This window comes from Peromyscus eremicus, chromosome 7 (assembly GCF_949786415.1).
Source record: "Peromyscus eremicus chromosome 7, PerEre_H2_v1, whole genome shotgun sequence".
NCBI lineage: Eukaryota > Metazoa > Chordata > Mammalia > Rodentia > Cricetidae > Peromyscus > Peromyscus eremicus.
Genome location: NC_081422.1, coordinates 60553332 through 60570473, shown reverse-complemented (window position 1 = coordinate 60570473; position 17142 = coordinate 60553332). Strand labels below are relative to the sequence as shown.

At 39.7% G+C, this 17142-nt stretch overlaps 1 protein-coding gene across 9 annotated transcripts in view; it reads right to left on the bottom strand.

The window, feature by feature from the left end:
- Csnk1g1 (casein kinase 1 gamma 1) overlaps positions 1-17142 on the bottom strand; it is a 161213-nt gene that overhangs the window by 65885 nt on the left and 78186 nt on the right. The window lies entirely within an intron of this gene.

The following is a 17142-nucleotide window of genomic DNA, read 5'->3' as shown; positions in this document are numbered from 1 at the left end:
CTGAACTCAAATCCTGCAAGAGCTGCACATGCTGTGCAATACTGAGCCAGCTCTCCAGCCCTGTGCTTGACTTATAATGACAGACTACTAGCTACTGGATTTCAAAAGGTACCCTGAAAGCTAAGAGATACTGATTCCTAACACACATGTGAACAAGAACAACTGAAAAGTCACAATTCTAGAGAGCACTCGGAAGGAATGAAAGGAAACATGAGGCTACCCAAAGAGCAGCAACATTTGACGAAGATTCATCTTCCTGACAAACATGCCAAACTCCTATTATATTGTCTCTATTCATGTATGTCTTCCCTATCAACAGAAGACTATCTGAAGGCAGTAACTATGTATGTTAATATTTTTGCATCAGTATCTATCACTGGTCCAGGTATTTAGCTGATTTGAGGAAAAGGAGTACTAACTAACAAATGCAATTTGATGAAAAATGATATGAGTTTCTATTTGGAACACATGCTTACCTTAAGATGCTAAAATGCACACACACAAACAAAGAGCAATACAAACTCAGCAGATTTTAAATGTATATGGAATGCAAACTAAATGGATCCCATCCTCCATCCTTATCAGAACTCAGGAGACGGAAACAGGTGGATCTCAGTTTGAGGCCAGCCTGTCATACAGAGCAAGTTCCATGACAGCCAAGGCTACACAGAGAAATCCTGTCTCAAAAACACCAGACCAAACCAAACCAAACCAAACGTTCTTTTGGGCTCAAGCCTCAGTTGGAAAGATTCAAATTCAAAGTAATTTAAGGTTGCAATCTTTTACACTTTGACTTTCTTCCATGATGGTTATTTATAGTTTACCTTGTGCTATTCCCTTAAATAGGTGAACATCCAAGCAAAATTATTCGTTTTAGTTAACAGCACTAAAAGCTACACTCAAAGGTCTTTAATCTCTAAACACCCGCAGAACTGAGCTTGCATGCAAGGCTGGCAATCTCAGCTATTAAGGAAGAACAAGGATCACAGGTTCATGGTCAGTTAAACACAATGAAGACCCTGTCTGAAAAAAAGAAACAACTAATTAAACTATAACAAAAAAATCATATTACCTATCCCATCTACAAAGATTATCTGAGGGTCTAATATGCAAAGGAAATTTGATTACACCCATCTCTTTCTGCCTTGCCTCTATCCATTTATAGATAATACATTATTTTGGTTCTGTCTACCTTGGTCTTCCATAATAAGAAGCTCATTCCTATCTCACTGGAATCTCACTCATCCTATGAAGAAAAATAAAAGCAATTTATTGATAATCCCATTTTACAGATGAGATAGATCTCCAAGGAACTCTATGAAATAACATGACAATGTAATAATATCGTAACAGTAGAACTCATGGAGATGGTTACTAAAGGATAAGGGTTCAGGTACATACAGCATGGATAAGCTGGGCAAAGGAATAGCTCATATCTAGGGCAAGACAGTTCACAATTTCATCATTCCATTCAAATAGTGTGCAATTTAAAACTGAAGAAGAGTTTATTTCTGGAATCTTTCATGTAATATTTTCAAATAATGGGTACCTGGAAAACTGAACATTATATTTCTGACTTCTCACTCTTGTGAACCAACAAAGTCTCTTATCTGAGTTTGAAATGGGATTTCTAGCCTTCGCAAATGAAAGAATCCAGACAAACATTTATACAATACTAAAAAATAAAAATCCTTATTCTCACTGGGCGATGGTGGTGCACGCCTTTAATCCCAGCACTTGGGAGGCAGAGCCAGGCGGATCTCTGTGAGTTCGAGGCCAGCCTGGGCTACCAAGTGAGTTCTAGGAGAGGCGCAAAGCTACACAGAGAAACCCTGTCTTGAAAAACCAAAGCTATACAGAGAAACCCTGTCTTGAAAAACCAAACCAAACCAAACCAAACAAAACCTTATTCTCAATTTTTTATTTTTAAAGATTTATTTATTTATTATGTATATAGTGCTCTGTCTGCACATATCCCTGCACGCCAGAAGACGGCACCAGATCTCATTACAGATGGTTGTGAGCCACCATGTGGTTGCTGGGAATTGAACTCAGGACCTCTGGAAGAATAGCCAGTGCTCTTAACCGCTGAGCCATCTCTCCAGCCCCTATTCTCAATTTTTTACTTACTTACTTACTCACTCACTTATTTATTTATTTGTTTGTTTGTTTATTTATTTATTTATTTATTTATTTATTTATTTATGAGGTGCTGGAGAATCAAACTCAGGTCTTTTGGTATACTAAGCCATGAGCTACAGCCCCAGCACTATTTTTTTTGGCATTTATATAAACAAGTTTTGAATGTAAATTCTTTGAAGATTAAATGACAAGTCAAGGAGTATATATACTTCAACATTTTACACATGTGTCAGCTTCAATTCACTGTTGGAAATTTCCTGAGAAAAACAACTTAAAAGGGGAAAATGTTTACTCTGTTTTAGAGGTTTCGCTTTAACACTTTGGGGCTTGTGGCAAGGCAGAAACATGCTGCTCATGTCATGACAACCAGGAAGTGATGACAGGGAAAAAGGAAGTGTCCCAATATCACCTTGTGACTGTGCTATCTCAAAAGGTTCTGTCCAATACCACCACAAGCTGGTGTCCAAGCCCTAAAACATGAGCTTTGGCAGAACATTTCAGATCCAAATCTAACAGTATATAAAGCAAAACTGCTGGAGTTCTAAATCCTATTTTGTCTCTAGTCCTGGACCTGCATTCAACAGTTACTGCTGTGGTCCTATTACCTGGGGACTAAGCTGAGGGGTACTTACTGCCCTCACACTGGAGTTAACACCTTTTATACTCAGTCATGAGTGTTTGAAGGAGTCTTTTCTTCTTTTTATTTAAAGTATTACTGATAATTCAAAACCAGGAGAATCCTTCTTGTGCAATTTGTTTAATGTCACAATCAGAGAATCTCACTTACAGTATTATATAAGTCTACTATAAATAATGCTTTATAGTTTAGACAGGAGCAAAATATTTTTCTTAATCATTTGTGTCAATAATCCATCAACCTAATCATCAGTGTTTTTGACTGTCATTGGGGCTTATATACTTATATGGTAGTGAAACCAATAGGTTTTGTTCCTGTCAAGGTAATGTGACCCAGAGATCATGCCACCACTCTTAAAGTCTATGAATTTAGATCACAGATAAGTAGATGTGATGTAGCAGAAAAGCCTGAGACCAAGACTTGGAAGGTAGAAGTCAGGATTTTAGGACTTGACTGTTCCACTCACCTGAGCAAGTCACTTTAGATCAGTTACCTATAATTTTTACATTGAGCCACACTGACAGCTTTTCTGGGTCTCCAGACTGACAAGCCGCATGGTATATATAATCACAGAATTCATCCTTATCCTATAGTGTTGGGTCTCAGATATCAGTTCTTTTCTTTGGCCGATTAACATAGTTAATAAAGGGTCATGCCATGTTGTTTCATTCCTGGATTGACAGGTGGGAATTCGTAGAACCACTATTTTTTTTTTAAAATCCAGACTTTCTTGCTGTAGACAAGATATATCAATTTTATTAATTTTTATTTTATTAATTTTGTTTGTTTTAGACAGGATCTCAACTACATATCCCTGGTTTGCCTGAAATTTACTATATGTATACCACTCTACCCTTGAACTCACAGAAATATGCCAGTCTCTGTCTCCAGAGCTGGGAGTCAAGATGTATGCCACCATATCTGGCCAAACTCATTTTTCATCTTTAATTCCTCTCATTTTATTTTACAGCTGTTTTGCTGGCATGTATGCCCAATGCATCATGTTATACAGTACCCTTAGAGGCAGGAAGAGAGCACTGGATTTACTGGGATTGGAGTTACACATTAGGAGCCAGCTGACATGGGTGCTGGGAACTGAACTTGGGTCCTCTGGGGGAACAAACTGTACTGAGCCATCTCTCTAGCCCTCTTTTAAGCTATTTTAACTCAACAAAACCAACTTCAAAATTTTCTGGTATTTAACTTAGAAACAACCTCAATTAAGCTTTCAGTTCTAAAGGATCTGACACCTCACCTAACCTCAAAGGGGTTCTGCATGTATTTGCTGCATATAAATACACTCAAAGGCATATACATGAAAAATAATTTTTAAAATTAAAAACAAATAATTAGTACCAAATAAGTGATTTATAACTTTTTGAGCTCAGTAAATAAAACAACCCTATTTCCTGCTGCCTCACATCCCCACCCCCACCCTCGATCCCCAGCATCAGGTATCAGTCACTGATTGGACTTAAACACATCAATGTTCTTTAAACATTGGTTTACAATTCTTTCTGAGTTAATATGGTATAATCTTAGCACTCTTGAGACTGAAACAGGAAGATAACAAGTCTGAGGCCAGCCTGGGCCACATACAGAGTTCAGATCGGGTAGAAAGAGTCATAGAGTGAATGCCTGTCTTTCTGTACAACATAGGGAGATTTGGGATCTCTCCTCTTTGTCCCCTCCCCATCAGCTCCTGCCACTCTCTCAAGAAAAGACAGCCACATATTGATTTCTCTGAAGCTTGTCCCACTATTACTGGAACTCGCAGCAGCTTTTCATAGAGCAATGTCAGGTTCTTGCTGACTCATCAACTCATGCACATGTAGATTTAGCTTCTGCTCCCCAAGCAGAGTAACTGTGGCATTGGCAGTGTTGCTTTTTCTGCAAAAGATATTCAAAAGCTCAGATATCTAACCTGGAAGACAGGACTGTACTTTCTTTGTTTTTATATGAGGATTATGTATTTCAAGCAGAGAGGAGCAAGCCACAGAGGAGGAAAGTTTGACAGTCAAGTGTTAACCTCAACTCAAGAAGAAAACTGCTTCTCTTGACAAACACTTGCTTCTCCTAAGCTGATTCTTTACCAATAACAGGGTGAACACGGTCTGTCTTGAAAGGGCAGCTTTCTGGGAGTACTCACTGTCCTAAGGCATGACACTACACAGTAGTGCCCCCTCCTATTCTCCCCTTTTTTTCTTTCATGGTTGCATGAGCTAGGATGAGGGCTTTGCACATGATGAGCAAGGACCCTATCATTTAGCTGCATCCTATTCCCACATGGTTGTTTAAAATGTCTTAAGGCAGGTGGTGAGATGGTGTAATAGGTTGCCAAGCCTGATAACCTGTGTTCCATCACTGGAACCCCCAAGTCAGAAAGAGAGAACTCACTCCTACAACTTGTCCTCTGACTCCACATGCACATGGTAAACACACACACACACACACACACACACACACACACACACGTCTGAACTGAGATGTCCCCACAGACTCAAGCATTTTCAATACTTGGTCTCCAGTTGGTAGCACTTTGGGGATAGATTTAGGATAGAATTTGGAGGAAGTATGTCACTGGAAGTAGGCTTTGAGAATTTAAAATACTTGTGCCAGTACCAGTTCATTCTCTGCTGCCTGCCTCCAATCTGAGATATGACCTCTGAGCTGCTGCTTCAGCAACCATTTCTGCCTATAGCCATGCTTCTCCATTGTACTGGTGATGGGCTTTTTTCACCCTTCTGGAACTGTAAGCCCAAAATAAACCCTTCCTTCTATAAGTTGTCTTGGTCATGGTGTTTAATCAGAGCAACAGAAAAGTAATTAACACACACATATACACACCCCTAAACAAAACATAATATTTATTATACACAATAATATATAATTTGCATAATAAACATAATTTTAAAAAATTTATATGTTGGAGTAGGAGAGATGGCACAGCCATTAAGAATATATACTAATCCTGTAAAGGACCTTAGTTTGGTAACTAGCACCCATGTCAGACGGATCTGGGATGGGTTCCCATCACCCCACATGGCAGCTCACAACAGTCTATAACTTCAAGGGGATCTGACTCTTGCTTCTAGTCTCAAGGGTATCAGGCACACATGTGGTACACATACACATATGTAGGAAAAACAATTATGTATACAAAATAAAATGATAATTTTTCTGTGAAACCCCCTCCACCATTCTCTTGTCATACTGTCAACCATTTTCTCACAGTTTTTAAGCTATAGTCTTAGAAAATTTGTTCTTTGCTGTGTGGTGGTGACTATAGGATCCCATAACCCCTGAAAAAGCTATCAAATAAGGACTAGAAAGCTAACCTAAACTGGATCCACCCATCAGCTGAAGCTGGGACATAAAGACCCTAGCAAGCCGGGCGGTGGTGGCATACACCTTTAATCCCAGCACTCAGGTGGGCAGAGCCAGGCCGATCTCTGTGAGTTCGATTGAGGTCAGCCTGGTGTGGTGGTATTGTGTTCCCCAAAATATTGTGCACTCTAATAAACTTATCTGGGGTCAGAGATCAGAACAGCCACTAGATACAGAGGCTAGAAAATGGTGCCACTCATGCCTTTAATCCTAGCATTCCAGAGGCAGAAATCCCTCTGGATCTCTGTGAGTTCAAGGCCACATTGGAAACAGCCAGGCATGGTGACACACGCCTTTAATCCCAGAAAGTAAGCCTTTAATCCCAGGAAGTGAGGGAAGAAAGCAGAAAGGTATATAAGGCATGAAAACTAGGAACTAGGCTGGTTAAGCTTTCAGGCTTTTAGCAGCAGTTCAGCTGAGATCCATTTGGATGAGGACACAGAAGCTTCCAGTCTGAAAAAACAGGATCAGCTGAGGAACTGGCGAGGTGAGGTGGCTGTGGCTTTTTCTGCTTCTCTGATCTTCCAGCATTCACCTCAGTACCTGGCTCCAGGTTTGATTTTATTAATAAGACCATTTAAGATTCATGCTACAGCCTGGTCTACAGAGCGAGATCCAGGACAGGCACCAAAGCTACCTAGAGAAACCCTGTCTCAAAGAGAAAAAACAAAACAAAACAAAACAAAACAAAACAAAACAAAAAACTCTAGCCAACCCTGGATGGTGCTTAAATTTAGAAGTAATTCTGGCTGTCAAGATGGTGTCTTCTACCAAATGTTAGAAGAAGCTGAAAAGGCTGGTAATGAGGGGAGAGAGAGGGAGATGAGGCAGGTAAGCAGAAAAAACTAAGGAGAAAGATGAGAAAGAGTGTAGAGACAAGAAAAGTTAGACAGAAAGCCAGAGACAAAGCAGTTTTTTTCATCTCCAGAGGTTTCCCAAGCTCTCTGCTCCAATTCCTCAAGGTATGGGTATTTTTCCTTTTTTAGTTTCCTGACATGTCCCTACAGTCCTCTAGTAAAGCTGAATTAGTTGCAATCAAAACAGTGATGACAACTCCACACATATATGGTGATATTTTATTTGTACTGAAATGTGATTTTATTCGTATGTTAATAAATAAAGTTGGCTGGGGGTCAGAGCTAATAGCAAGCCATAGCAGAACTCTGGCAGTGGTAGCACACGCCCTTAATCCGGATCACATGACAGGCAGATCTCTGTGTGTTCAAGGATACCACCAGCATGGAGACACACGCCTTTAATCTCAATACCAACCATAGAAGACCTGGAGGTCTGTATAGATGGGCAGTGATGAGGAGGTCATGTGGTTGGGTTTACAACCAATGAGAAGGCAGAACAGAAAGTCTATATAAAGACAGATACACAGGAAGTAGCACTCTTGCGGAGGGAAGGACAGGAGCGGCAGTGAAGGGTAAGGTTTTTAGGGCTTAGCTATTACTCTGACCTCTTGAGCTTTCATCTCTGCATTGGCTCTGTGTTTCTTATTTAACAAGACGGTTACATCTACACACATATACTGCTCATCTGTCTCCTCTTTATTCAAGGTTTCTTAAGTGCTCATTATATGACAGGTACTATACTATAGATCTTCTTCCTACAGAGTGAAAGAGAAAAAAAATGAAGGAAAGACACACCAGGCTCTGCCAGTATGGAACTCTCTGAGAAGAATAATACAGTAAGATCCTGCCTTAAGGAAAAAGAAAAAAGAAATTAGTAAAATATAGGACACGTGTGATGTGCAAAGGGACAACAAATTTAATCATGCATGTGTGGGCAGGAAAGTTTACAAAACTAAAACACTACTACAAGTTATTTTGCAAACGTGGTTGCTGCTATATAAACTTTGTACTACTGCACAAAGTACACAGTGTATATAGCTGTATACTGATGTATAGCATATATACACATTAAACATATCCACTGATCATGAGCACATACACAAACCCAGTCAGAAGGGACTCTAAAGAAAACTGAAGATTTCCAAGACTAATTTTGATTATCTGTACTTTTCACCTTTTATGCTAACTTTAGATCCTAACCTCACACATGACTCTTACTGTTTCTCAATAGGTTTCTTTATAAAGAACTGTCACCCTTGAAATCCTAATGTTCTAAAAGAGATACCTATAAACTGATGTGATCTGTGACAACTTTGGTTGGTTTAGTTATCTGATGATGATGCTATCCCAACAGCTAAATGCCGTGAAATACAGTACTGTGAGAGTCCCAGAGTTTTTTCAAAAAGCCTTGGAACCAGTGGCCCTGTGGCTGGCTTGCTACCAAAGCCCTACAGTGGCAGAACCTTACTATAGGGAACGTGGATGAAGCAGCCCATAGATGGGAAACTTATTGTCCAGCATTATTATCCTTGTTTCAGTTTTTCAGTATTTTAATTGTTTTAAATGACAACATTGAACTTACTGACATCTTTGTCATAGTTAGGGTTACTATTACTATGATGAAACACCATAACCAAAAGCAACTTGGGGAGTGTGGTAGTTTGAATAAAAAATGGCCCTAACAGGCCCATAGGAAATGACACATTTAGGAGGTGAGGACTTGTTGGAGGAAGTGTGTCACTGGGGGTAGGGGTGCCCTTTGAGGTCTTGGATGCTCAAGCCTGGCCATGTCTCAGTCTCTTCCTGTTGCTTGCATATCAGCATGTAGAACTCTCAGCCTATACACTGCCATGTTTCCCACAATGATAATAATGGACTGAACCTCTGAAACTCTAAGTCCTATTAAATGTTTTCCTTTATAAGACTTGCTGTGGTCATGGTTTCTCTTCACAGCAATAGAAACCCTAAGCCAGGGAGGAAAAGGTTTATTTGGCTTACTTATCCTGAATCACATTGAAGAAAGCCAAGACAGGAGCTCAAACTGGGCAGGAACCTGGAGGTATGGCTGAGGCAGAGGCTATAGGAGGAGGGCTGCTTACTGTCTTGCTCCTCATGGTTTGCTAAGCCTGCTTTCTTACAGAACCCAGTACAGTAGAAAAGTATTTTAAGGTATGTTACTTTTGTTCATGTTGCATTTGTTTAACTCTGTGAAGCTGTGTTACTGTACCTGTCTAAAACACCTGATGGTCTAATAAAAAACTGCCAATAGCAAGGCCGGAGAAAGGATAGGCGGGGCTGGCAGGCAGAGAGTATATACAGAAGAAGAAAACTGGGAGGAGAGATCTAAGATCTAGCAGCCAGAGGAGGAGGAAGACTCCAGGGGCCAGCCACCCAGCTACACAGCAAGCCACAGATAAGACTAAGATTTACAGAGGTAAGAACTGTCACCCTTGCCCACAAGAAAAGGGTAGTCGGGATAATTTAAGTTAAGGAAAGCTGGCTAGAAACTAAGCCAAGCTAAAACCAGCATTCATAAGTAAGAATAAGCTCTGAGTGTGTTTTATTTGGGAGCTGGATGGCGGGACCCCCAAAAAAGAGCCAAAAAACCACCAACATCCCAGGACCACCTGCCCAGAGGTGACACCATCTACAGTTAGGTCCTCCCACATCAATCACTAATTAAGAAAATGCCCTAAGGCTTGCCTACAGCTCTGTCTTATAAAACCATTTTCTTAGTTGGAGTTCTCTGCTCTCAGATGACTCTAGCATGTATCAGGTTGACATGAAATGAGCCAGGACCCCCTTTTATCCCATTTGTGTTTTACTCTCAAATCTGTACAAGATAATACAGTTTAAAGACTGCCAACTTTTTAAAGTATAACCTTTTTTTCCATTGATAAACACATCTTAATTTTTAAATCAGAAAATATTTAATGAAAATACATACATACAAAGACTAAGGTGACAGGTATAGTTATGTTCACCTGAAGACTCAGCTATTCAGGAGGGCTAGGGCAGGAGGTTCCCTTGAGCCCAGGAGTTAGTGAAGAGATTAAAATTTTCTTTAAGATATTTTTCTGAAATGTAAATATTATTCCCCCCCCCAGGATTTTATATACAGTTTTATACACACACACACACACACACACACCCTTTCATTCTCCCTTTTTAGGTAGCAGAGTAGTAGGTTTAGATAGCTATATTAACTGAGCTGAAATTGTTGAGAGTGGACAAGATACTATTTGTACACTGGTTTGATATTAAAGAGCACAAAAAAATTCTTTGGTTATTTACAGGCCACTTATGTTTCAAGATCTGAAAAGTGATAGCTACTATAATTCAACTCTTTTAATAAGAACTACACAAAATTCCTACTGGAACACGCTTACATTCCAGAACTTTTTCAATGGAATTTTTTGGCAGCTTTGAACTCATAACAGATTAAAAGAATGTATCTTGTTTACTTAGTCCTTATAGAAGTAATTAGGATACTCCACCCAAATACCCTGAATTTGAAATTCATATCTCTTTTTTGCTCCTGAAGACAAATAATCATGAACTACTCGCACAAGTGATAGCAGGATGAGTGTGAAAAGGACAAATGTACGTACAGACAGAAGCTACAGTTCCCTGAAGTAAAACATGGCTCCAAGTGTTTGCAAGCTGAGAGCTCATCAATTTAACCAAATGCCTAATCAAGTGCAGGGAATTTACTGTAAGTTACTCTAGTACTTTTACTAAATATGTCAAAGTTACTGTTTAAAAGCATTATTATGGGGAACAGCAAGAGGTCACACAGGATAAATCATTTGCCACACAAGCCAAAGGACCCATTTTTCTTAAAAAGGTGAATTTTTATTACTTTTAAATTATTTGTATACATGTGTGTTTGGGTGTGTACATCTGAACCCCAACGTTCTTGGAGGTCGGAAGAAGGCATCCCATTTCTTTCTAATGGGTCTTCCATCTTCTGAGATGTCTTGCTAACACAGTCCTGGAAATCATTATCTCCCTGGACCAACTTTTTGAGTGCTAGGATGACAGCCAGGTACCAACAGGCCTGGCTCTCAATTAGATGCTTTTGCTATGGTTTCTGTCAGACAGTCTCATGTAGCTCAGGTTGGCTCCAAACTTTCTATGTACCCTGATCTTTATTTCCCAAGTGATGAGAATACAGGTATGTGCTATAACTTGTGCCTTTTCAGACACTTGAAAGAAAGTTTGTATATATGTATTTTTCCCTCTGATTACACAAAAGGTACCATGTTAATATTGTTTGGCAAAATCTTATCTCCATATATTTCTTTCAATAATTTTTCTAGAATCATTAAAAATAACATTTCATCTTTGATTTTCTTACTCTTTAAATATCTGATAATCAACCTATCACACGGGGTGTTAAATGAAACAACATAGGAGCCTATCATGGTAGTCCATGCCTACAATCCCAGTATTTGAGAGGCTAAGTTATATTTAGAGAACTCTTTGGCATATAGCAAAACCAAAAGTAGTCATTAAAAATTAAAGAAAGCAGCAGGTGGTAGTGGCACACACCTTTAATCCCAATGCTTGGGAGTCAGAGGCAAGCAGATCTCTGAGTTCAAGGCCAGCCTGGTTTACAGAGCAAGTTCCAGGACAGCCAGAGCTACACAGGGAAACCCTGTCTCAAAAAAACAAAAATGAAACAAACAAAAAATCAAAATGTTAACATACATACATAAATAAATACAGGGGCTTAAGAGATGACTCCGTGGGTAAAGTGGATGGCTGTGAAGGATAAGGATCTGAGTCTGGATCTCTAGGACTACATAAACACTAGGTGGACATGGTGATCTAGCTGCAATCCCAGCCCTCAGGAGGTAGAGACAGAGGTTTCCTGGAGCAAGGTAACTAGCCAGATTCTCTAGATGTCACCCTCTGGCACCCACACATATACATTTGCACCTGCACATACATGTGTGCACAAATACATGAGAACATGCATAAACGCACACATTAAAAAATCAAATCAAAGAAACAAAGAAAATTTAAAATCTCCCTTAAAATATCCAAATATTTTATACATCACAGGCCTATGATAAATAATAGTAAAGCACTGGTGAGCACAATGTATCTATTTATAAGGCTGCGACAACACCTCAGTTCTGAACACAGAAGCGTATGTGCTTTGGCTGCTCACACCTACTAAAGAGTCACAAGTGCAGCCAAAACTTGGAACAAATGCTTATGATTATAAGATAGGAACATATTTATGGTGAGACACTGAAATCTTGTGTATCTTCTTTTAACTCATCTACTTTCAAAACACGTTTTCCCCTTTTTTGGTCATCCTAAAGGAATATTTTTATTAGTAACTTGGTAAAAACATAAAAAGACAAACTTGTTGAATAAGCCTAACTTTTTCCTGCCACTGGAATACTGACTACCCATCATGTGATTCAACGATGTCAGACCTTAAAATACACTTGAAAGCTAGAAAGATGGTTCAGCTGCTTAAGAGTATTGCTCTTCCACAGGACCTGAGCTCAATTCCCAGCACTGAGTGTTTCACCAATGCCTGTAACTCCAGCTCTAGGTGATCCAATACCTTTGGCCTTCTTGGATATCTGTACTCATTCATACATAGCCCCCCCACACACACACCTATACACAATTAAAAACGAATCTTTAAATCCTTTTTTCCTTTTTATTTATTATGTATATTGGTGTTTTGCCTCATGTATACATGCAGAGCCTGCAGAGACCAGACAAGGACATCAGAATCTCCTAGGTCTGAAGTTATAGAAGGTTGTAAACTACCATATAAGTGGACCCTGGGACCTCTGGAAGAGCAGCTAGTGCTCTTAACTACTGGGTCATTCCTAGCTCAAAAAAAAAAAAAAAAAAAATCCTTAAGCAGAGTGTGGTGGTGGTGGTACACTCCTTTAATCCTAGCACTAGGAAGCCTGAGGCAGGTGGATCTTTATCCCTTCCAGGCCAGCCAGGCTACATAGGGAAAACTTGTCTTTAAAAACCAAACAAAACCGTGTGTGTGTGTGTGTGTGTGTGTGTGTGTGTGTGTGTGTATTTGAGATATAAAGGTAAACAGGCAAATCTCACTCTCAAGGAGAACACAAATTATCACAATTTAAAGACAGTCAATAATAATACAGAACAAAAACAATGTTTTAGTATTTAGTGATGATGAAATAAAATAAAAAGGTATTTGAGAGGGCTAGATGGTTAAAAGTAATTGCAACTATAAAATGCTATCTGTATAAAAAAAATCTATAGGTTTCATGGGGTGGATATCTTTCTGTATGCTGTGAATATATGCTGCTCTGATTGGTTGATAAATAAAGCCATTTGGCCTATGGCAAGGCAGCTTAGAGGCAGGCGGGAAACCCAAACAGACAGACAAGAAGAGAAAGGAGAGGCAAGGCAGACGCTGCGAGCTCCGCCAGGAGAAGCAAGATGTAAAGGTACTGGTAAGCCACAAGCCATGTGGCAAAGTACAGATTTATAGAAATGGGTTAATTTAAGATATAAGAGCTAGCTAGCAAGAGGCCTGCCACAGACCATACAGTTTTTAAGTAATATAAGCCTCTGTGTGTTTAATTGGGCTCCAGAGGCTGCAGGAATGGGTGGGACACAGGAAAACTCCAGCTACATTTCAGCTGAGTGTAACTATAAAAGCATTCAAAACCAACTATGAGAAACAGCTGTCAAAGAGCTAAGGGAGGAGTTGGGATTGCAGCTTGTTTTGCATCTGTAAGGACTGGGGTTCAATCCTTAGCCACCCCCGCCCCCAAATAAACCAAGCAAACCAATCCACGGATCATCGTCAAAACACTACAATATTTGTGTCTCTATCTATATATTATGTGTGTGAATGTTCTCTATACATGTGCCCATGCTTGCTAGTGTACCAACACTAAGTTATCTGTATACTGTATTACACAAATATAAATTATAAAAAGGCTTTAATAAAGAGGAGAAATCTGGCTTGAAAGTAGACTCAGAGGTGCACGGTAAACAGCAGCACAAAACAGCTGAGATGAAAACCAAGTGTGCACTATGAAAATTATAAAAGGGCAGATTTTTGAATCAAGATGGGTAACTCCAAATATCTTTTAGTTTCCAACATTGAATTTTACACCTCAAGTAATAGTAAATGGTATGGTGGAAATCAAGCAGATGGACAATTACTTATTAAGAAAATTCAAAAGAAGGGGCTGGAGAGATGGCTCAGCAGTTTCGAGCAATTGTTGCTCTTCTGGAGGACTTGGGTTTGATTCCCAGGACCCACATGGTAACTCACAACTATTTGATAAACTCCAGTTTGGGCAGATCTAAGACCTTCTGTTGGCCTCTGGGGGCAACAGGCACACATGATGCACAGACATCTATGTAGGCAAACACTCATATACATAAAATAAAAATAAATCTAAAAAGGTTTTAAAGAAAATTAAAAAGTGATTCTTGCTCTAGGGTTGAAGTTCTTAACTTGTGGGTCACAACTCCTTTGGGGTGGGGCGTCACATATCAGATATTTTACATTACAATCCATAACAGTAGCAAAATTACAGTTATGAAGTAGAAACAAAATTTTATGGTTGGGGGTCACCACAACATGAGGAACTGTGTTAAAGGGTCGCAGCATTAGGAAGGTTGAGAACCGCTGCTCTAGGGCAAATTGCAAACATTCCTAAAGTTCTCCTCATCTTGGAAAAACCTGGCCACTTGCTAGTTGCAGACAAGAATTTTTGTTGTTGTTGTTGTTGTTGTTGTTTTGAGACAGGGTTTTTCCATGTTGTTTTGGTGCCTGTCCTGGATCTCGCTCTATAGACCAGGCTGGCCTCGAACTCAGAGATCCGCCTGTCTCTGCATCCCGAGTGCTGGGATTAAAGTTGTGCACCACCACTCCCTGGCTTACAGACAAGAAGACAACATGCACTCCAGTTATTTTAAGAGCACTGGGTAAAATTGGGCAGAGTTGTACACCTGTAACTCCAACACACAGGAAGCAGACAGAAGGATTTCAAAGTTCAAGAACAGCCTGAGATACACAGAAAAACTGAAGGCCAGCCTAGGATACACAGCAAGGTACTATCAAAATCAACAAACAACAACAGAAAGAAAGGAGCTGGAGAGATGGCTCAGCAGTAAAGAGTACTGGCTGCTTTTTCAGAAGACCCTTGTTAGATTCCAAGCACTCACTGGGCAGCTGACAAATTGTCAGTAACTCACTACCAGGAAATCTGACACCCTCTTCTGGCACCAGGCATGTACAAGGTATGAATACATACATGCAGGCAAAACACCCCCACACATAAATGTGTGAAAAGAAAGAAGTCAATGTGCAAGCTCAAAAGTAAAAAGGAAGACAGGAAACACTACTGAATTTCACAGAAAATGTAGAAGATGCTGCAGAGGTAACTCTCAGTGGATGAAGTGCTTGTCTATAACTCTAGTGATAGGGAACTCACTGGCCAGCTAGCTAGCCTAGCCAAAATAGTGAGGTTAACTGAGAGACACTGTTTCAAAAAATAAGGTGAAGGGCAATAAAGCAAGATACACAACATCAACTCTAGCTTACACACCAAAAACCAATAAACCAAAAACCAACAAATAAAAATAATAAAATGCAGAAGATGTTGTAACTTTTAGATGTAACTGTTGGATAAAAACCAACAGTCAGTCAGTCTTCCAGACAGTGAGAGCTGGCCTGAAGAGCCCTCCTATTCTCACTGGCAGCAAACAGACATACCAATATCAGGGCTTCTAGTTTTTCTTTGCTGCTTTTTTTGGAATTTTGTAATGCAATTTTTGTAAACCCCTTTCTCTAATGTTCTCTGTGTAATGCTTCTTTACAGAGAATGTCCAAACCTCTAGACTACAGTGTTTTGTGTTTAGAAAGAGCATGACTCCAACAGCACAGATTTTATTCTCATACAAAGAATTTTCCCCACAGTTGAACAGAGGGCCTTGCACCTACCAGATAAATGTTCTACCACTGACCTAGATGCTAGTTCTGTTTTGCATTCACAGATGCTGTGGTCTCAAACTGGTGGGCTCAAGTGATCCTTCTACCTCAGTCTCCAATATTGCTAGGATTACAGATGTGTACCACTATGCATGGCCATTTAGTTTCATATTAACAAGAGAAAATTGGCCCTCTGTGGTGGCTCTACCTGGAAGGAATTATAGAAGAAATATTGGAAATTGGCCTGGTCACTTCCCCATGCCCACTCAAACATCTGTTGGGTTGGATCAGAAATGTTTATGCCTTAGATTTGTGAGATGTATATAAATGTTTTTTTCATAACTACACTAAGACAGTTATCACCCTGAAATTTTTGAGACTTACAACAGTATGAGTCAGGTGTTATGATTCCCATCTGTAATCTTAGTACTTGGGAGGCGAAGGCAGAAGGACTACTCTGAGTTCAAGTCCAGACTGGGCTACACAGTAAGTTTCAAGCCAGCTGTGGTAACAAAGTAAAGCCCTGTCTCAACCAAACCAAATCAAACTAGATCAAATCAACATTATCCAACTAGGAAGCACACCAAAAGCAAAAACTGAGAAGCAGGTGTGGTGGTGCACACCTACAATCCCAGCACTTAGGAGGTGAAAACTGGAGCAGCAGGAATCTTGGCTAGCTTGGGCTATGAAACTCTGTCTGAAAATGAACAATCCAACCAACATGGCCTTAGTGTTCTTAGAGAATCTGTAAGGAATTTCAAAGAACAATCCATTTTTAAAAATGTATGTATCAAATGCTATGATTTTTTGTTTTGTTTTGTTTTTCGAGACAGGGTTTCTCTGTGTAGCTTTGCGCCTTTCCTGCAACTCACTCTGTAGCCCAGGCTGGCCTCGAACTCACAGAGATTCGCCTGCCTCTGCCTCCTGAGTGCTGGGATTAAAGGTGTGCTAACATCGCCTGGCTAATTCTATGAATTTTTAAATCATACAATTACTGTGGTTACATATGTGGTAATGTTATTACAAAATAATACAGAAATGTCAGAGAAGAACCAAGGACAGGAAGAAATAATGGCAAGTTAGAAGGACTAAAGATAAGCATGTTTGGCAAATAAGTCATCAGGTGGAAGAACTAACAATGAATAACCAGAAAT